This window comes from Rhinatrema bivittatum, chromosome 13 (genome assembly GCF_901001135.1).
Source record: "Rhinatrema bivittatum chromosome 13, aRhiBiv1.1, whole genome shotgun sequence".
NCBI classification, from domain to species: domain Eukaryota; kingdom Metazoa; phylum Chordata; class Amphibia; order Gymnophiona; family Rhinatrematidae; genus Rhinatrema; species Rhinatrema bivittatum.
The window spans coordinates 24058531-24076840 of record NC_042627.1 but is presented as its reverse complement, the minus strand read 5'-3'; positions in this window follow the sequence as shown (position 1 = coordinate 24076840).

Here is an 18310-nt window from a genome sequence, read left to right as displayed (position 1 = left end):
GGCAGTCATGAAGCTTGTGTGGCAGCATAAGAAATCAGAGGTTACTTGATGAGCTCAGCACCCAGGCTTCCATTAGGCAAATTAGGTGGTCACCACTTAGAACAGCAAAGTTTTGGAGGTGGCAAAATCCCACCACGGTGAGGCCCAGCGCCAACGCTGTCAAAGAAGGGAATGCGGTGCTGCAGCCACTGCTGCTGGCAGGAGGAAGCTCTGTTCTGGAGCGACTGCCAATAGGTAAGAAGGGAGAGGAGTGTGCATAACCGAAGGGTCGCCTAGGGTGCCCACATACTCTTGCCTCAGCCATGGATGGGGTTTCTAATAAGCTTTCTGTTGCAGGTGATTATCGATGGCAGATTTTACACTTTTTTGTATGCGAGTGGCAGTTGTGGATTGGTCTAGAGAAATAACGATTACTCTGTCACCCATGATGGCTGGACAACAAATATTCACGGCAATGTCGTACCTTACTACACCAGCAGAAGTTAGCGTTGGCTACGTACTTCTGCTGTTTCGCAGCTTTTGGATAAGATCCTGACCCGGGGTTTGAACCACGCGCGGAGGACGTTCGCCTCTTGGCTGCACTTGAAAACCTGTGCAATGTGGGAGTAGAGGGTGGGTTTAAGACCCTGTCCCACATTGTATCTCCAATGATGTAATGACCATTGCCAAAGCAGATAGATTAAAGCTCCTGCTGAATAAAGGTCACATGTGTGCAATCTAGCATCTGTCTGAGGAGAAATAGATCTTAGACTTTACAGTTAGTTCTGCTATAGATGCAGCCAGAAAATGCACCCGTGCTTTCAGCTTTGCTTTTTGACCAGTGGCGAGAGGATATCGGCATTACTAAAGCAATCTACTTTCACAATATCATGCTCACATTTTTCACAACTGATTGGAAAGTTCTAACTACCAAAATGGACAATTGTTTAGATGTTGACAGTTATGAGCCACGGTTGCCACACAATATTCTAAAACTTGGATTTAGCTACATGAAATATCATTTGAATGAACAACGACACACACACACACACACACACAAAAGACATTCTTTAATGGGAGAGGGATATCATGGTGTTGGTCAGACGAATGACAAACTATTCCAGAATCAATAAAGCCAGGTCCTATGATGCTTGAAGTATCATTACATTTAAAATAAGAAATACTACCTGCTACATGCCTAAGAAAGACTGGAAAAAGCATGAAGGACTAACAAATGTATTTCTGTAACACATTGCTGTTTTAGTATTTTTCATGTTTTGGATGTGTTATGTTGCTAAAAAAATGTTGAAATCAAAATTATCTGAAATTCTTCCGTGACACTTCAAGCTCAAATACTGATGAATCCAAAAAATATGCTCAGATCATCGTGTTCTTGCAAAATTGCCAAAGTGACTTGTTCACAGGTTCTCAATCCAGTCCTGTTTTCAGAATATCCACAGTGAAGATGCATAAGAGATTTGCATACAATGGCAACAGTGCATGCAAATCTCTCTCATGTATATGCAGTGTGGATACATCTAGTCGGGGGGGGGGGGGGGGGGGGGGGGGGGGGGTTTCAGGGTATCCTGATGACTGGGTTAAAAATCACTGCAGTAGTTCACAGAAATATTGCATTAAAATGGAAACCTCGATTGGACCCACATATCAGAGCTGGTTAGAGATACCCACTAAGTACCTCTACAGTTTAAGCCCTTTGGGGAAAGAACTTGTACTTTTATGGATTTTGTTGTACAAAGTCACATATAAGTATAAAAAAAATAAGACACTGGAGCTGGGGATTTATTTATATATAAAATATCATTCTGGAAGCCTGGGACTAGGGCTGCTAAGTGAATCCAGATCTTCAGGACTAGATAATCTGCTGCTGATTTTACTCCACTGCTTGCATGGTCTTGCTTTTCTTCAGGGGCTGCAATAGGGCAGTAGTATTCACTCCCTGACCTTGGGGGCTGAAAAATGGGCTTGGATTTCATGATATCCCTAATGAACATGCATGAGATAAATTTGCATACAATGGCTGTAGTGTGCATGCAGATCTCTCTCATGCATGTTCATTAGGGATATTCTGAAAACCTGACCCATCTGCAGCCCTTGAGGGCTGGGTGTGAATACCACTGCAATAGAGAAATCACAAATACAAGTTCTTATCTGCAGTAGGGTAAAACCAGGACTGGATCCTGTTTACAACTTTAAATGGGACCCATTCTTTGGGATATATGAATTCTATAGGTTTTCTATTGACTAGGAGCAAGAGTGAATAGCATCTGCTAGAACAAGTTATAAACCTGCTTATTTCTGTGCACAGGTGGGCGTGCAGCTGATCTGTTAACACACGGATGCAAATCATTTAAGAAAGCTTTAAAATCTTTTTGTTTTGAACAGTCTTGTCAAAATTAACACAAAGTTCCTTGTTGGATGTCTCATTTGTTTTTTTTAGTTTAAAATGCTGTAACAGATCTAATTATTTGGTTTTGTGTATGTAATTCTTTGCCTTTGTAAAGTGCTGTGAACTTTAGCATGGAGCATGTGGGTTAGAAGATTATAAAAATAAATAAATGAGCTACTATCATTTGACTGCAGTTTGCATACAAGACATCTAGCTCGAGTATGCACACACTGAACTAGAAATACCTAAATTCATCATGTCTACTGTGCTTTTTTTTTCCATTAAAAATGGATAAAAGATATAAAAGCAGCAAAAAATATCCAGATAATAGTTGAAGAGCAATTGTATTCATCAGCAAAGTAAAATCAGGTCACACAGAAGCTTCAGATTTCTTAAAGATTCCAATATTTATTGTTGAAGTGGAAACAAAGACCTGTCAGAAAAAGAAACCCAAAAGACATTAGTGCTAGTGTGATCTGATATAGATGTATAAATGTAGCTCTTTCTTTGATGGTGATCATTTGAAAGCAGCAGCATTCTTTTCCTTTCAGTCATATATGTATGGTGTATGTGCCTCTCCTTTTCAGTGATCTTTAGTTTATATACATATGTAACGGGAGCAATTTCCAACCTACAGGACATAATCCATCTGAGGCTGGCGTTTTAAAACTTTTTGGCTGCATTCTCTAGTCAATGGCAGTCAGGACAGATCCTAGGCGAATGGGTGTCCTGGGAAGACTAGAGGGGAGGATGTGGGCCAGGGTGATGGGATGAGCAGAGGAGGAAGGTGAGAAAAAAAAATTCAGGAGGTGCCACTAGCACACTGGGATATCATTGTGAGGACTACCTAGCCACAGATCCCACTTATTAGAAGAAGCCAGCTGGCACATAACAGTTGATCACATAGACCAGCAAAAAAAACTAATTAGCTTGTGCACAGGGAAGGAGGCAATAGCACAAGGTCCCTGTGGGCACAGTCACCCCCTTCAACAGGGCTAAAGCCATCCCTCACAGTAAACGGATCCACCAATGAAGAAGAAGCTGTTCAATTAAAAATCTGTGTGCAGGCCAATAGGGCAGAGAGAGAATGGCTTGGACCTTGGCTCCTGTTCCTTTTGGTTGTCACTTCAGTTGGAAGAGGCCTCTCTTGGCTTATAGGAGCATAAGTTTTCATTCACAGTCTGGAATTTTTCCTATATTTTTATACTCTCTGCCACGGGATGCCACCGGACTAAACAGTGTCCAGTGTGCATGCCCCTGTACAGAACCTACTACTTCTGCTGTCGGTACAGCAGCAGACCTGTACCCATCTCACCCTCCGCCCCTGTTCAGCCATTGCAGTAACAGTACAATACCCCCCCCCCCCCCCCACCTCGCAAACCCCTATTATCTAGCTCTGCCTTCATGTTTGATGTCTACCATTCCGTTGTATTACTTCTGTTTCTATGAATGTCTATCCACCTTGTAACACTGTATATTCTGAATGTTTTAATTGTAAACTGTTATGAACTAGTAATTCTCACATGGAATGATGGTATATAAAACATTTAAATAAATAAAACAGTCCTGCACCAGGGAGTCACACACCATGATTCTCCCAGCAATCCATCTAAGGTAGAACTTGAGTATGGCCATTAGGTGTCACCATTCTGCCATTGCTCAAACTCTCTTCCCACACCCGTTATAAACAGCCCCATCCTGACTGAACTAGAGGTACAAAACTTGACCTAGAAATCGATCTTGGGTCCTCTGCATACCAGGGCACAGCACTTGCCACTGGGCCGATGAGAGTGTGATGTCTTTTTAGTTACCATCCTATGACATCTTCTGCCAGAGGCTGAGTTCTGTTGAGTTCATGTAGGGAGCTTGAGATGCTCTCATCAGGTAAGTGCGCCAATTGCCTGCATGAACGGGTGAGAGGGTAGTATCAGCCCTTGTGCAACTCCCATGTCCATGGCTGAAAGCTCCTAGCCCTGGAGTGCATGCTCCTACTGCTCGGGCACCTAGAAGCACTCCTTACAAGTCATCCTCCCACTCATGGGAGAAGGGTTTTGACTTTTGAAGCTCCAGTTGATAGGGTTGGATACAGACTTTGTACATCATGTACAGGAAGAAAGTACAACAACAAAAAGACTATTAACCCTATCCAGCCTGGCCAGTTTCATTCCTGGTGCAAGCTCATAGAGGCAGTTGATTTCTAGCTTTTCCCTCTCCATATTTCTCCATATTTAGGAATTCTCTGTATTAGCTCATGATTTCTTGCTTGCTATGTACAAGCTACATTTTTTTGCACAATAATTATTACATTTGACATTCACAGGAGACTGAAAACTACAGTAGCATTTAACTATAAAAAGGGAGACTATTATTAAATGAGGAAATTTGTTAGGAAAAGAAGACACTAAAAGGAGCAATTCATAAGGTTAAAAAAATGTTGGAAGAGGCCTGGACCTGGTTTAACATTACTATCCTTGAGACCCAGACAGAATGTATTCCATTCATTAAAAAAGGTAGAAGAAAAAGCAAATGACTGCCACCGTGGTTTAAGAGGAAGGTAAAGAGTAATTAAGGCCAAAAGAGCATCTTTCAAAAATGGAACGTAGACCCAAATGAGAAAAAATAGGGAAGTTCGTAAGCACTAGCAAGTTAGAAATAAAAATAATTAAGAAGGTTAATAGAGAATTTTAGTCTCTATTAAATGTTATTTTCTGTGGATAGCAAGATGAATTAGTCAAGGAAATAGATCTAAGCGTTATCATGGACAGTATGTTGAATTAGCCATGATTTTTGGGCGACCTCATCCAGGAGCAATGAACAGCTCCCTCTTTCCAAGTTAGTAAAGCTTTGTGCTCTATTGAGCATCTGTGGGAGTCTCCTCAATTTATATCAAACCTAGGCGTATAGTTTACTTTCCAGGGAGGATGGCAGACATTGCATGGGTAATTCATCATGCTATCAATGCAAAAAAACCCCCCAAAACAAAACAGTTTACAGTAAGCTAATTTACTTTTTTCCCCAATGATAACCAGGATTGAATTAGCCATGATCTGTGTGAAGGCCCAAGTTGAGAGTTGCAGAGGAACATTTATTGATAAGCAACCTGGACTCCAATGTGAAGATTAGACTATCCTGATAGTACATGATGCAGCATTGGAAAGAGTGGTTGGACAGGGAAAGTAGCCATGCTATCTAGATAGTAATATGATGTGAAAATATGCACAGGTGATCAGGTAGTAGCTTTACAAATATCCTAAATGGGTACTTCCTTGAGATTTGTAATTGAGGAAACTGTTGCTCTAACCTGATGAACTCTGATTGGATTAGAGAGAAAGAGACCAGCTGCAGCACAACAATGCTGAATTCAGTTTGTAATCAAATTGGATAAGGTCCTTTTCGTTATGGCGCTGCCACCTCTGATAGGATCATAAGATACAATTGTGTACGAGGTTTATAGTAAGCAGCACTCTTTTGCAATCCAAAGTATGCAGCATTTTCTCACCATCATGAGAACAGGAAAGAAGTTAGACAATACAATGGACTGATTTAAATGGAACACAGACACCACTTTTGGTAATAACTGGGGAGTTTTCTAAGAATCACCTTATTATGGAAGTATAGCATATTGGAGGGTAGTGCACTACAGCTTGAAGGTCACTTACATGGCATCTTGCAGTAATTAACCACCTTCCAGGGTAGATACTTGAGCGATACCGACTCCAAAGGTTTGAACAGAGACTGAATTAAGTGAGCAAAGACCACACTGAGGTCTCGTCAAGGGTAGTAAGGTCATTTATATGCCCTATATGTTCTTCTACCATTCTGATGCAGTTCTGCTGCCGAGGACAGTGATGGAATTGCAACATTTAATCTGTTCTTTGATTTGGGACAGTTTCCTGTAATTTTTCACCCAATAGATTGTCATGAAGGCAGGGTAAGTCAGATAGCTTTACATATACATCTTTCCAAATGCTATTTGCTCTTAGCCACACACTGTGGCAAGCTCCAAAGGATGCAGATGAAGTGCAAGCTGTGGTATCAAAGCATTCATATACCAAGTAGAGAAAGTAATGAATAGCTTCCTTTAAAGCAAAGAGGGGGGCCTGGGAGATTTGTTTTCCAGTTTCTCATTGAATGAAGGGCTTTAGGTTTTGGACAGTCATAAAATGTACTGGACCATGTAAAACTGATGTTGCATGATTTGTGCCATGAGCACTGCGCGCTGGAAAACCTTTTTGCCAAAAGTAATCTAGAATTCAATAATCTTTTCCAAGTGGAGTGCTGGAGTGAAGATGGGTCTTTTTCACCTCATTGAGGGACCCTGGGATGATAGTGTCTGGCGCTCTGAAGACAGCAAAACAATGTAACAAGATGATAGCTAAAGCCAGAAGAATGCTGGGCTGTATAGAGAGAGGAATAACAAGTAAGAAAAAGGAGGAGATTATAATCCTCTTGTACAGGTCCTTGGTGAGGCCTCACTGGAATACTGTGTTCAGTTCTGGACCCCATCTCTCAAAAAGGATAGAGGCAGGCTGGAGGAGGTCCAGAGAAGGGTGACCACAATGGTGTGGAGGTCTCCATCAAATGACTTATAAGGAGATGCTAAAGGATCTACATATGTAGATCCTGGAATAGAGGAAGTACAGGGGAGATATGATACAGACAATCAGATACTGGAACGGTTTTAATGATGCACAAACTTCAACCCTTTTCCATGGTAAAGAAAACAGTAGAACTAGAGGTCAAGAAATGAAACTCCAGAGGGATGACTCAGAACCAACATGAGGAAATATTTCTTCATGAAGAAAGTAGTGGATGCCTGGAATGCCCTTCCAGAGGAGGTGGTGAAGTCAAAAACAGTCAAAAGAATTCAAAGGGGCATGAAATAAACATTGTGGGTCCCTAAAGGCTAGAGGATGGAAATGAAGAAAAGGGTATGTGACTGACATGCACTAACTGCCAAGGGATCACAAACCTTGCGGTTCCTGTACAGTTCATGTATCCATGGTCATCACTTCTTTATATGTTCCATCAGCAAATAAAACAATCAATCACTTTACATCTACACCCTTCATGCTTATCGAGAGGAGTTATTTATGCTATTAGAAGTCCATGTGAAAAATGTTTTATTGGGAAGATCAAACTTAGTTTAAAAACTCAGATACTAGAACACAGATGAAATCTTATAAGACATCACACCAATGCACCATTGGTTCTCCATTGCATCAAAATGTCAAGAGACTTTGCTCAACTTCAATTTTGTGCATTACAAATGATTACTCCTCAAAGGCGTGGAGGTGATTTTGATCGCAGATTATCGCAATCTGAACAAAGATGGATCTACAAATTGAACATCATGAAACCTACTGGTCTTAATTTAGAACTGGATCTGAGTGTACTCCTATGAATATGTCAATTTCTTACATCAAAACTAAACAATATGATTTAGTTTTTAAGGGTTTAATTATTAATTTTGATTGTAGGTTTTTATTCTGTTTTTTCAGGGGAGTTTGAGGTGGATTGAGTTTGAGATGCCATGATGGGATTCGAGATGGGGTTGCCTGCGGTCACAGTGCAGTGAGGCATGCGCTGCTGGGGATTTTGTCACCTATGTGTTGTGTCATGATTGAATACAGATGAAACTTTGGCCATTTTAAATTACTGACATCATTTTGTTCAACTCAGCATTCTACAAAAGCATTAAACAAGACGGCTGCTACCACTGCTCCTTTTCAGACAGCATGAAGAGACATTCATTGTCCAGACATTATGGTATTGGTCCAATTATAAGATAAGTATCTTGAGTTTACATATAAGAAAGTTTTTTTTAAATAATGGTTTATCATCTTTATTAGAATTCTATGAAGAGAACGTGGATTGAACATTGAAACTTAGTGGAGTTGTTGATATAATCGTGGTGCTCCTGATCAAGCTGTAATGGAAAATATTGTCCTTTGTTGAGCCAGGATCATTATTATTACAACTCCTATGTTTAGTCCTGTGAATTTTTAATTGCAAGAAAAAAAGAACTTGGAAAAAAGAACTTGAAAAAAAGACTCACGTAACGCAAATGATGTAGAGTTCGGGCTTACTGATATGTATTTAAATATCCAATAAGAAGCAGATCTTAAAACATACACGCGGGCGTAGATTTGTTCTCGCAACCCAGCGCAAACAAATCTACGCCCGATTTTATAACATGCCGCTCCAAAATCAGAGCCGCCTTGAAGGGAACTTTTTTTCTGGCCCCCACCCACCTTCCCCTATCTAACTCACCCCCCATCCCTAACTAAATCCCCCCCTCCCTCTGATGAAAAAGTTACACTTGCCCGAGGCAGGCGTATCTTGCGCGCATCAGCCGGCTGCCGTTGTGTCATTCCCCGTCCCGGGGGCTGCTTCAGAGGCCTTGGCCACGCCCCCGGGCCAGCACCACGCCCACAGCCCCGCATGCTGCCCCCCCCCCAAAGCAAAGCCCCGGGACTTACGCTTCTCCTGGGGCTTTGCGCGCGCCAGCGCACAAGTACCCTACACGCGTAAATCTGGCTGGGTTTACACGCACAGGGCTTTTAAAATTTACCCCAAGAAGTGTATTGAGCTCTGATTATTTTAATTTATTAGGACTATTATAACTGGTTAGTTACTTGAATTTCCTTAATTTATGTTGTGTCTTTTTGGGTGGAAATTCTTGGCTCTCAGACTATTTTGTACATTGCTAAAAAAAATAAATATACAGCAACACAACAAAACAAACACTACAGCCAGCTTTAGGGTGTTACTGAAAACAGGTTTAATTCAGTTCATTTAATAAATGGAAAAAAAGTCTATGTTAAAATGTCTATTTTTTATGAGGGTGCTTAAATGCCTTAACTAAGCAATACTGCATTTTGAGCAAAAACCTACAGCACTGATATTTCAAAACCAGGGGCAGAGCATTAAAAAAAAGCAGAATACTGTTAAATTTTGTTTCTATTCACTGCTGTCTGAAACAGATTCAATCCATGAAAGAGCAGCCCAACACAATCCATTTTTCCAGAATTGCAAACTATTACAGTTAGCTTTGGTTTAGCAACCTTTCTCTTGTACCTAGCAGTGAAATAGACCAGTTATTTTCTTTATCAACTGTATTGGCCATCAGGCTTCCCTTATGCAGGAACCATATCATTTTCATTCTATATACAAGGCCATTAAGGTATCGGCACTTCAAAAGAAGAATGAAAAGTAAAATGTGCTGTGCCAGTAAAATACTACCAAAGAGAGATCCAACTGATGTCGATGGCAACTTGATCAGTGAAAAACATCCCCTTCCGTGTTACGTGGACTGTCAGTGAATAGTGTTATTACATAAAGGGGTAGATTTTATAATGGGCGCGTGCGGGTTATAAAATCCATGGGCCGTGCGCAGGATTTTATAATTGACGTGCATTTGTGCGGGTGGCGCGTACAAGGGGGGACTTCAGCAATTTCCGTGTGGCGACGCATTCCGGCCTTCCCCGGTTCCCTCCCACTCTGCTTCAATTAAGGAGCGGACTGGGAGGGAGCCCTTACTTCAGGGCCCGACCTGAAGTAAGTTGCGCGTGCAGGCCGGCTGCATGTCTTCGGGACAATGTTCAACGGCGCTGTCCTGGCCCGCCCCTTCGAGGAGGCCCGGCACTTGTGCACGTAGCGGGCTTTGCGCGCGTGGCTGGGCACCTTCGAAAATTCGCCCGGCCCACGCAAGGCCCAGTCACGCGCGTAAAGACCGGATTTTACGCGCGCAGGGCTTTTAAAATCCGGGTGAAAAACAAGAACATATTAGTTTGATAACGGCATAACTCTGCAATTGCTTTCCACAGCTCACTTTATTTTGAATGCAAAGTAATTCTCCTTTAAAAACAAAGTTCAGAGAAAATTTTGAAATAAGAAATTGTTTAAGAGAATTGGAGCCTAAACCTTAGCAATTCAAACTTTTTTTTTAATTCCCTTTTTTTTTTTTTTTATAAAGGTGACAATTCTTCCTCTCACTTGTGGTGGTTCTGATTTAAAATCATCAGGCAGCATTCACAACTCCGGTTGATCAGGACTAGCTGCTGTGGTCTCCTGCTACTTTTCTGCCAGCACCACTAGCAATGACCTCGATAAAGAACGCCCAGAGTATGAATAGGTGGCTACTTCGGAAAGCCTGGCAGAAACATTTGTAGGGTTTCCATCTTCTGAAGAACCACAGGTTATGAAGCATTATCCAAGAACTATGCAGGCCGATACTGAACATCTCCTCTCCCAGAGCAAAAAAAAGGCTACTTTAGAGGAACTAAAACAAACATGGATTCTAAGAATTAACCACAATTCTTTAAAATTCTGTGGTCTATTTCTTCAATTAAGTGACCGATTACTGTGATGCAAGGCCACTGCTGCTGAACATAGTATAACTCCTCCCCACTTTTTTTCCCACCGCCTTTTAAATGTTCTTTTGTTACGAGTACTGGGTTTGCTGTATTTACAGCACACTCATCTAAAAATCATTTTGCATTACTTTGGTTACTTAGATCAGTGGTTCTCAACCTGGTCCTCAGGACACAGGCAGTCAGGTTTGCAGGATAGCCATAATGGATATACATGGAGATTTGCATGCACTACCTCTGCTGTATGGTAAAGATCTCATACATATTCATTATGGATATCCTGAAGACCTGATTGGCTAGGTGTCTCCCGAGTACTGGGATGAAGATCCTTGCCTTAATCTGCGGTTCCTGCTTTTAATAACCAGGCTAAGTGTTAATAAAAATTGTTTTAAAACACAGTGGTGCAAGAGAGTTTGACTAGTACCTCAAACAATATAGAATTGTTACAAACAAAGGCTGTTGTAAAGAAGGAAGCAATGCAATGTTTCTCAAAAGCTGCCACAAAAACACATTTCTGCCGTGCAGCGTATTCAGGCCTGCTGCAGCCTCAGGAATAGCTCAGGAACACAATAAGACTGGAGCAACTTAATTCTGGTGCAAGTATTTATTTACAGTGCTTCAAAGATACAGAAACCAAAATAGTAGTCCACCTTATGTCAGGCACATCTATCAAGTAAACCTACTCAATCCGGGTGTATGGTGAGGACCTACCAGTTCCCTGTGGCTTCCCCAAGCTTTTTAGGCCTGCCTTAAGGATGACTGGGTTAAAATGCCGAGCCTGTCTTCTTAAGGTAGAATGAGGGTGTTGTTGGTACACCTACACATGCAGCCATCATGAATGAAAAACACAGCTAAGTTATCCAAGTATTTTAGAGAAAAATCATCAATGTAGCCATCTGCTGGAGCCACAATTTAAGACCACCAAATCTGTTGTGAGAACAACGGGGCTAGTGTGATGTTTATATGTTTAATAATAGGCATCAGGAGACTTTCAAGAATCTTGCAACACAGAAGACCTGAGCTTGGCAGTCCTGAGCATTTTAATATCTTTCAGAAAGCTCTTAACTGTAGCAGAGATGCCAACTACCAATCACAGAACCCTAGATTAGCTAATAGAACATCGCTGAGGACAGAAAAAAAATGATTTAGTAAAAATAGGTATATTCCTTCTGAAGAGATAAGAACATAAGATTTTCCATACTGGGTCAGACCAAAGGTCCATCAAGTCCAGTATCCTGTTTCCAACAGTGACCAATCCAGGTCACAAGTACCGGGCAGAATCCCAAAAGTTTTACAGATTCCATGTTGCGGATAAGCAGGGGATTTCTGCAAAGTCCACTTGAATGGTTTATGAACTTTTCTTCCAGGAATCTGTCCAAATGTTTTTTTAAACCCAGCTACACTAACAACTTTTGCCACATCCTCTGGCAATTAATTCCAGAGTGTAATTATGCACAGAGTAAAAAAAGTATTTTCTATGTCTTAATTACCTAGTAACTTCATTGTGTGTCCCTTGGTCTTTGTACTTTTCGAAACAGTAAACTGATTAACATTTACTCGGTCCATTCCACTCATTTTATAGACCTCTATCATACCTCCCCTCAGCCATCTCTTCTCCAAGCTGAAGTGTCCTTACCTCTTTAGCCTTTTTTCATAAGGGAATTTTCCCATCCCCTTTATCATTTTGGTCACCCTTCTCTGTACCTTTTCTAATTCTGCTGTATCTTTCTTGAGATGTGGTGACCAGAACTGTACATAATACTCAAGATGAGTATGCACCATGGAGTGATACATAAGCATTATGATATTCTGTTTTATTCTCCATCCCTTTCCTAATAATTCCTAGCTTTCTTGGCTGCCACTGCACACTGAGCAGAGGATTCCAATATATTATTCACGATAAAGCCTAGATCCTTTTCCTGGGTGGTGCCTCCCAATGTGGAACCTTGCAGGGCATAGGTATAATTTGGGTTGCTCTTCCCTCATCACTTTGAACTTGTCGACATTAAAGTACCTGAATGTAATCTGCTTTGAAGTGCCGAAAAGCAGAAAATAAATAAACGCCATCTGCCATTTGGATGCCCAGTCTTGCAAGATTCTCCTGCAGTTTCTCACAATCCACTTGTGATTTAAAAGCTTTGAATAATTTTCTATCAGCAGCAAATTTGATCACCTTACTCACTGTTCCCATCTCTAGGTCATTTATAAATATAAAAGCAGCGATCCAAGTACAGATTCAGTGGGGCACACCCCTCCACCTTTCTCCATTGAGAAATTGACCATACTTTTTTTTTTCTTTAATCTGTTAACCAGTTCTCAACCCATAATAGAACATTGCTTCCCATCCCATGACTAACTTCCTCAAGAGTCTCATGAGGTACTCTGTCAAATGCTTTCTGAAATCCAGATACACTATATCAACTGGCTCACCTTATTCATGCCTTAAAAAAAATGTGGCAGATTTGCAAGGCAAGACTTCCTTTGTCTAAATTCATGCTAGCTTTGTCTCAAACTATGACTATGTTCAATAATTTTGTTCAAAATAATTTCAACCATTTTTCCCTCGTCACGGACGTCAGGTTCACTACTCTGTAGTTTCCTGAATCATCCCGGAACCCTTTTCACTTTAGAATTATATTGGCCATCCCCCAATTTTAAGATACTGCAGCCGGTTTTAATGATAAGAACATAAGATTTTCCATATTGGGTCAGATCAAAAGGTCCATCAAGCCCAGTATCCTGTTTCCACCAGTGGCCAATCCAGGTCACAGGTACCTGGCAGGATTCCAAAGGGTAGAGTCCAAGCTGCTTATCCCAGGGATAAGACGTGGACTTCTGCAATGCCATCTTAATAATGGTTTATGGACTTTTCCTCCAGGAAATTGTTCAAACTTTTTTTTTTTAAATGCATCCTCACTATTAGCTTTCACCACATCCTCTGGCAATGAATTCCAGAGCTTAATTATGCATTGAGTAAAAAAAATATATATATTTTCTCTTACTAGTTTTAAATGTATCATCTAGTAACTTCATTTTGTGTCCCTAGTCTTTGTACTTTTTGAAACGGTAAACAATCGATTAATGTTTACTCATTCATTCCACTCATTTTACAGACCTCTGTCATATCTCCCCTCAGCTGTCTTCTTTAGCCTTTCCTCACAGGGGAATCATTCCATCCCCTTTATCATTGATAGTTTAAAGATTACCAACAGTAGGTTTTCAATTTCATTTTTCATTTCTTTCATCACTCTGGGATGTATACCATCTGATCCAGGTGACTTGCTCTTCTTTAGTTTGTCAATTTGCCCATTTACATCTTCCAGGTTCACTGAGATTTGTTTCAGTTCTTCTGAATCATCACTTTTAAATATCACTTCTGGCATGGTTATCTGCCTTACATCTTCCTCAGAAAAGACCGAAGCAAAGAATTCATTTAATCGGCTATGGCCCTGTCCTCCCTTAGTGCCCCTTTTACCCCTCAACCATCTAATGGTCCAACTGACTCCCTCTCAGGCTTTTTGCTTTTAATTTACCTGAAAAGGTTTTCATCATGAGTTTTTTTTTACTTCCACAGCAACTTGGAAACGGAGAGATTTTGCTTTGGGTACATGGAAAGTAGCTCACAAACTTAAGACCATTTGTGTGATGTACTAATCAGAAGATGCTAAAGTATCAATTAAGTAAGTAGCACTTCATCTTTCCCTGGATCCATTCTTAATGGATAATGTTGTAAGCTACGTTGAGCGTCATTAAGAAAAGTGAGCTAAAAAAAAAAGTTATTAGAATTTCCCACAGGAAGACCAGAGCAGGAATTGGAGACTTCTCTTTCTACTTTCACCAATCTGTTTTAAAAAAAAAAAAAGATTCTACTGATAGCAACCAAATGTGGCTTCCTGTATTGATGATATTAATGTGAATGTGACGTGGTGGTAAAAGTGCATATTTATGTTGGGTAGGGGTGGATGGGCAGCAGAGGGAAGTGACAGAGTCAGGAGCTGGTAGAGAAAAGGGAAAAAAAAAAAGGTCAATCTAGTTTAGCAAATCTTCCTCATCACACTGTGCCGTCTTAATTTACTCATGCAAACACGCTGCATATGTAAACATATCTGAGAAATTACTTCGTCCTGCATTGATGGGTTTGTCCCTTCAGAGTAACTTAAAATAGAAACTGCTGTTGCCAGGAAGATCCTGCTCACTCTCCCTTGAACATTCTTACTCAATAACAACTTTAGATGTCCCTGAACACTGCTACATTAGCCTTCACTGCTACAGGTGGTAAGCAGGCCATGACAAAGATCACATTAAGAAGAAGAGGAATCAAGATCCAGTGAATATTTGGGAGTCCATTCAGGGAAGTAAAAATATATCTTTCTAGAAAAAAAACAATTAAAACAACAATCAAGAATAATCATTCAACAGTGGAATAATGTGGACACAAAACCAGATGCAAAATTAAATAGTTTCAACAGAAGCATTCAGTACTAGCTTTCAAAAACAGAGCTTTGCAAACGTGGATTATCACAATCTTCCAGCCTTCATTTGTAGATTCCCATTTCTGTTGTCACTGGTATGTGCTGTATGTATTCCATATGTCCATATTCTGACCTGCTCAAAGGGCACTAGTGCTTTTAGACAGCATCAGAGCAACGACTCAGAATAGTGAAGAGCTTTTCAGATATCAGGATGACATTGGCTTAGACAAATGTGCTAAGGTGACAACCTTGAAAGAAAAATGGAAAACATCTCTGTGACTTAAGATTATAATGAAAGAACTTGAGCAGGAAGGCACACAAATATCTAGGACTAGGTAGTGGTGCAACACTCCAGCATGAGTGACAGAAAAGATCAGCAAAGACCACTACAGGAGACTGATATTGATACCGCAGTGCTTTCACAGTATGGAATAAGATATAGCTATTAATTTGCAATCCTCGTACCCGCCTATAATTTTGGAATTGATGACTGACCCCCACAAAGATTTTGAACAGCAGGATGCAAAAGCAAGAAAACTCCATGCCCACCAAGCAATCTATAAGAATCAGCATATGCCAAGATTGTACATGCCAAGAGCTGAAGGCAGCATGGGTCTTATAAAAATAAATTACACATATAGAGCTGCTATTATAGGTCTCCAAGAATACCCAGAAGCACCAATAGATCAAAAAATACTCAATGTGCTGAAGTACGTAAGTGAGCAGCCAAAACTGATCTCCATTCTTAATTCTGGACAATTGTTTTTGAGAACTAGAAGGAAGGAGCGAGAATCTACTACACACTTCGAAAAAGAAGCAACAGAATTTGCAAAACAAGAAAAAAAAAATTAAAGAATCAGACTAGCAAGCAAGGGAAAAAGATTGGTGGAAAACAGAGTTACTTCTACAACCACAAGCAGACCAAAGCTTTATACACAGTAATGACTAAGGTAAAGTGAACTTAAACCTAAAATGAGAAATTGGTAACTGCAGCACAGGACAGAAGATGATGGACTCAAGATGGTTCACAGCCTGTATAGGACAGAAACACAGATTAGGTAAAGCAGAGCTGGAAACCGCTACACATCTCATCACTGGGTGTGCAAAGGCTATTTTGTTTGTTCTATTTCATGACTTTATCAAAACATCTTAGTAATTAAATGTTTTTCAGTATCTGGTTGTTCAGCAATGATTACTGATGCATGTCTGACCTAACCATACCTCTCCAGAGCTCTAACACCACAACCACAAAAAAACCCCCAAAACAAAACCAAGAACAAGAGCTTCTTGGTGCCAGAAATTGCATCACTCAGGTGACCACCCATGATGTGCTGAAGGGGGCTCTCAAAATCCCATTGTTTATTTATGGTAAAGCATCTCGATAAATAAAGCAGAACTGGCAGTACATCACTGGTGACTACCCTCAGTATGGGAAGGATTTTTTGTCAAAGGGCATAGCCAGCATTGCAAAGGTCTTAGAACGCTTGCCATATACAGAAAACTGAGTGGCTGATGTGATATGGGCATGACAATATTAGGTAACCCTAATTCAGGACACTAAGAATTCAATAATTCATTTTGAAAGGGTTATTGAACGTACCACTAATTTCTGTAATGCTACTAGATATGTGCAGGATGACATAACATGTCAGCAATGATATGCAAACAGCAACCCAACTGGCACAACCTGCTGAGCTTTAGTAGCACTAAACAAATATCAGCTACTGAAATGTGGTATGCTCATGCTCCACCTCCTTCAAATTTATGTCAAAAAGAAAAACAAAACATGCAAACAATTCCTAAAATGATAATTTAAAAACACCACTACCATTTTAAAAAAATGTCCCCATGTTATCTAATTGCAACCCTGTACATTTAAAGCTTTTCTATGGAAGGAATATTACTATTTTATATACTGTTGCTCTTTTATGAATTTTAGGGTTGGACGCTAATGAAAAACAGCAGACATATATATTAAAGTTTCCTGCTAGCTACAACACTCATACCTGGTTTCACCTGGAATTTTTGGTAATAAAGATGGTTTTCAAAAATAAAAATTCAGCACTTAGATTTCATTTCTCCCTATAATAAATGCTCTGTAAAATATATCTTCTAGCTGTCAGTCTTTGGTTTTAATCTATACAAAGGTCATAAGAAAGGCAAGTGAACATAAAAGCTGAATGTAAGAAGTCTGCTACAGATCACGGAGCCAACTTGGCACAATCTTACACTTGTTTGAAGCGTGGGGCGGGAGGGAGAGAGGGTTGAAGACATGAAGGCATGAAAGCTTTTGACTTGGTAGATGCCAAGAACAACCAACATTTCTTCTCTATTTTGTAGACCATATATATTGTCATAGGCACTGCCTGGGCCCTGCACAACTTGCCGACAGTTTCCTGGAACCCATGCTCAGAGACGGCTACTTGCAGTAAAAAGCCACTTTACTCCATGTGCCATTGATCACTTTACACTTGTAACTTTCACTTCCTTTTCTTGAGAGTAAGGTATTTGGGAAAACAACTGCAGGCCATCACAGGTCCCAAGGACTACCCAGAGCAGGGCTTCTCAAACCTGTCCTGGGGACCCCACAGCCAGTCGGGTTTTCAGGACATCCACAATGAATATGCATGAGATACATTTGCATATACTGAATCTCCATGGTATGCAAATCTCTCTCATGCATATTCATTGTGGATATCCTGAAAACCCGACTGGCTGTGGGGTCCCCAGGGCAGGTTCGGGAAGCCCTGACCTAGAGTCTCCTCCCCCACAATACCTTTTGCAGATTCAACATCCCAACCAGCTGGGGCACCTCTGCTCTTGAGTTTGGGCAAGTCTATTTCCTCCTGGAAGGCAATGTTCCTTTCCTTAAAAGCCCACTGACTTCCTGCAGCAGCTTAACTAGCCCCAGCTGTGCTTCCCAATCATTAGCACAGCTCCCGGGAGAAGCTACCCTTGTTGGTTCCTTGACAAAGCTCTACAAACTACTTCCCCCCCCCCCCGTCAGCCCTGTGCCATTCCTTCTGGCTTTACTGTCCCCCTAGGCAACTGGAGTTTACTTTTCTTCCAGGCTGCCT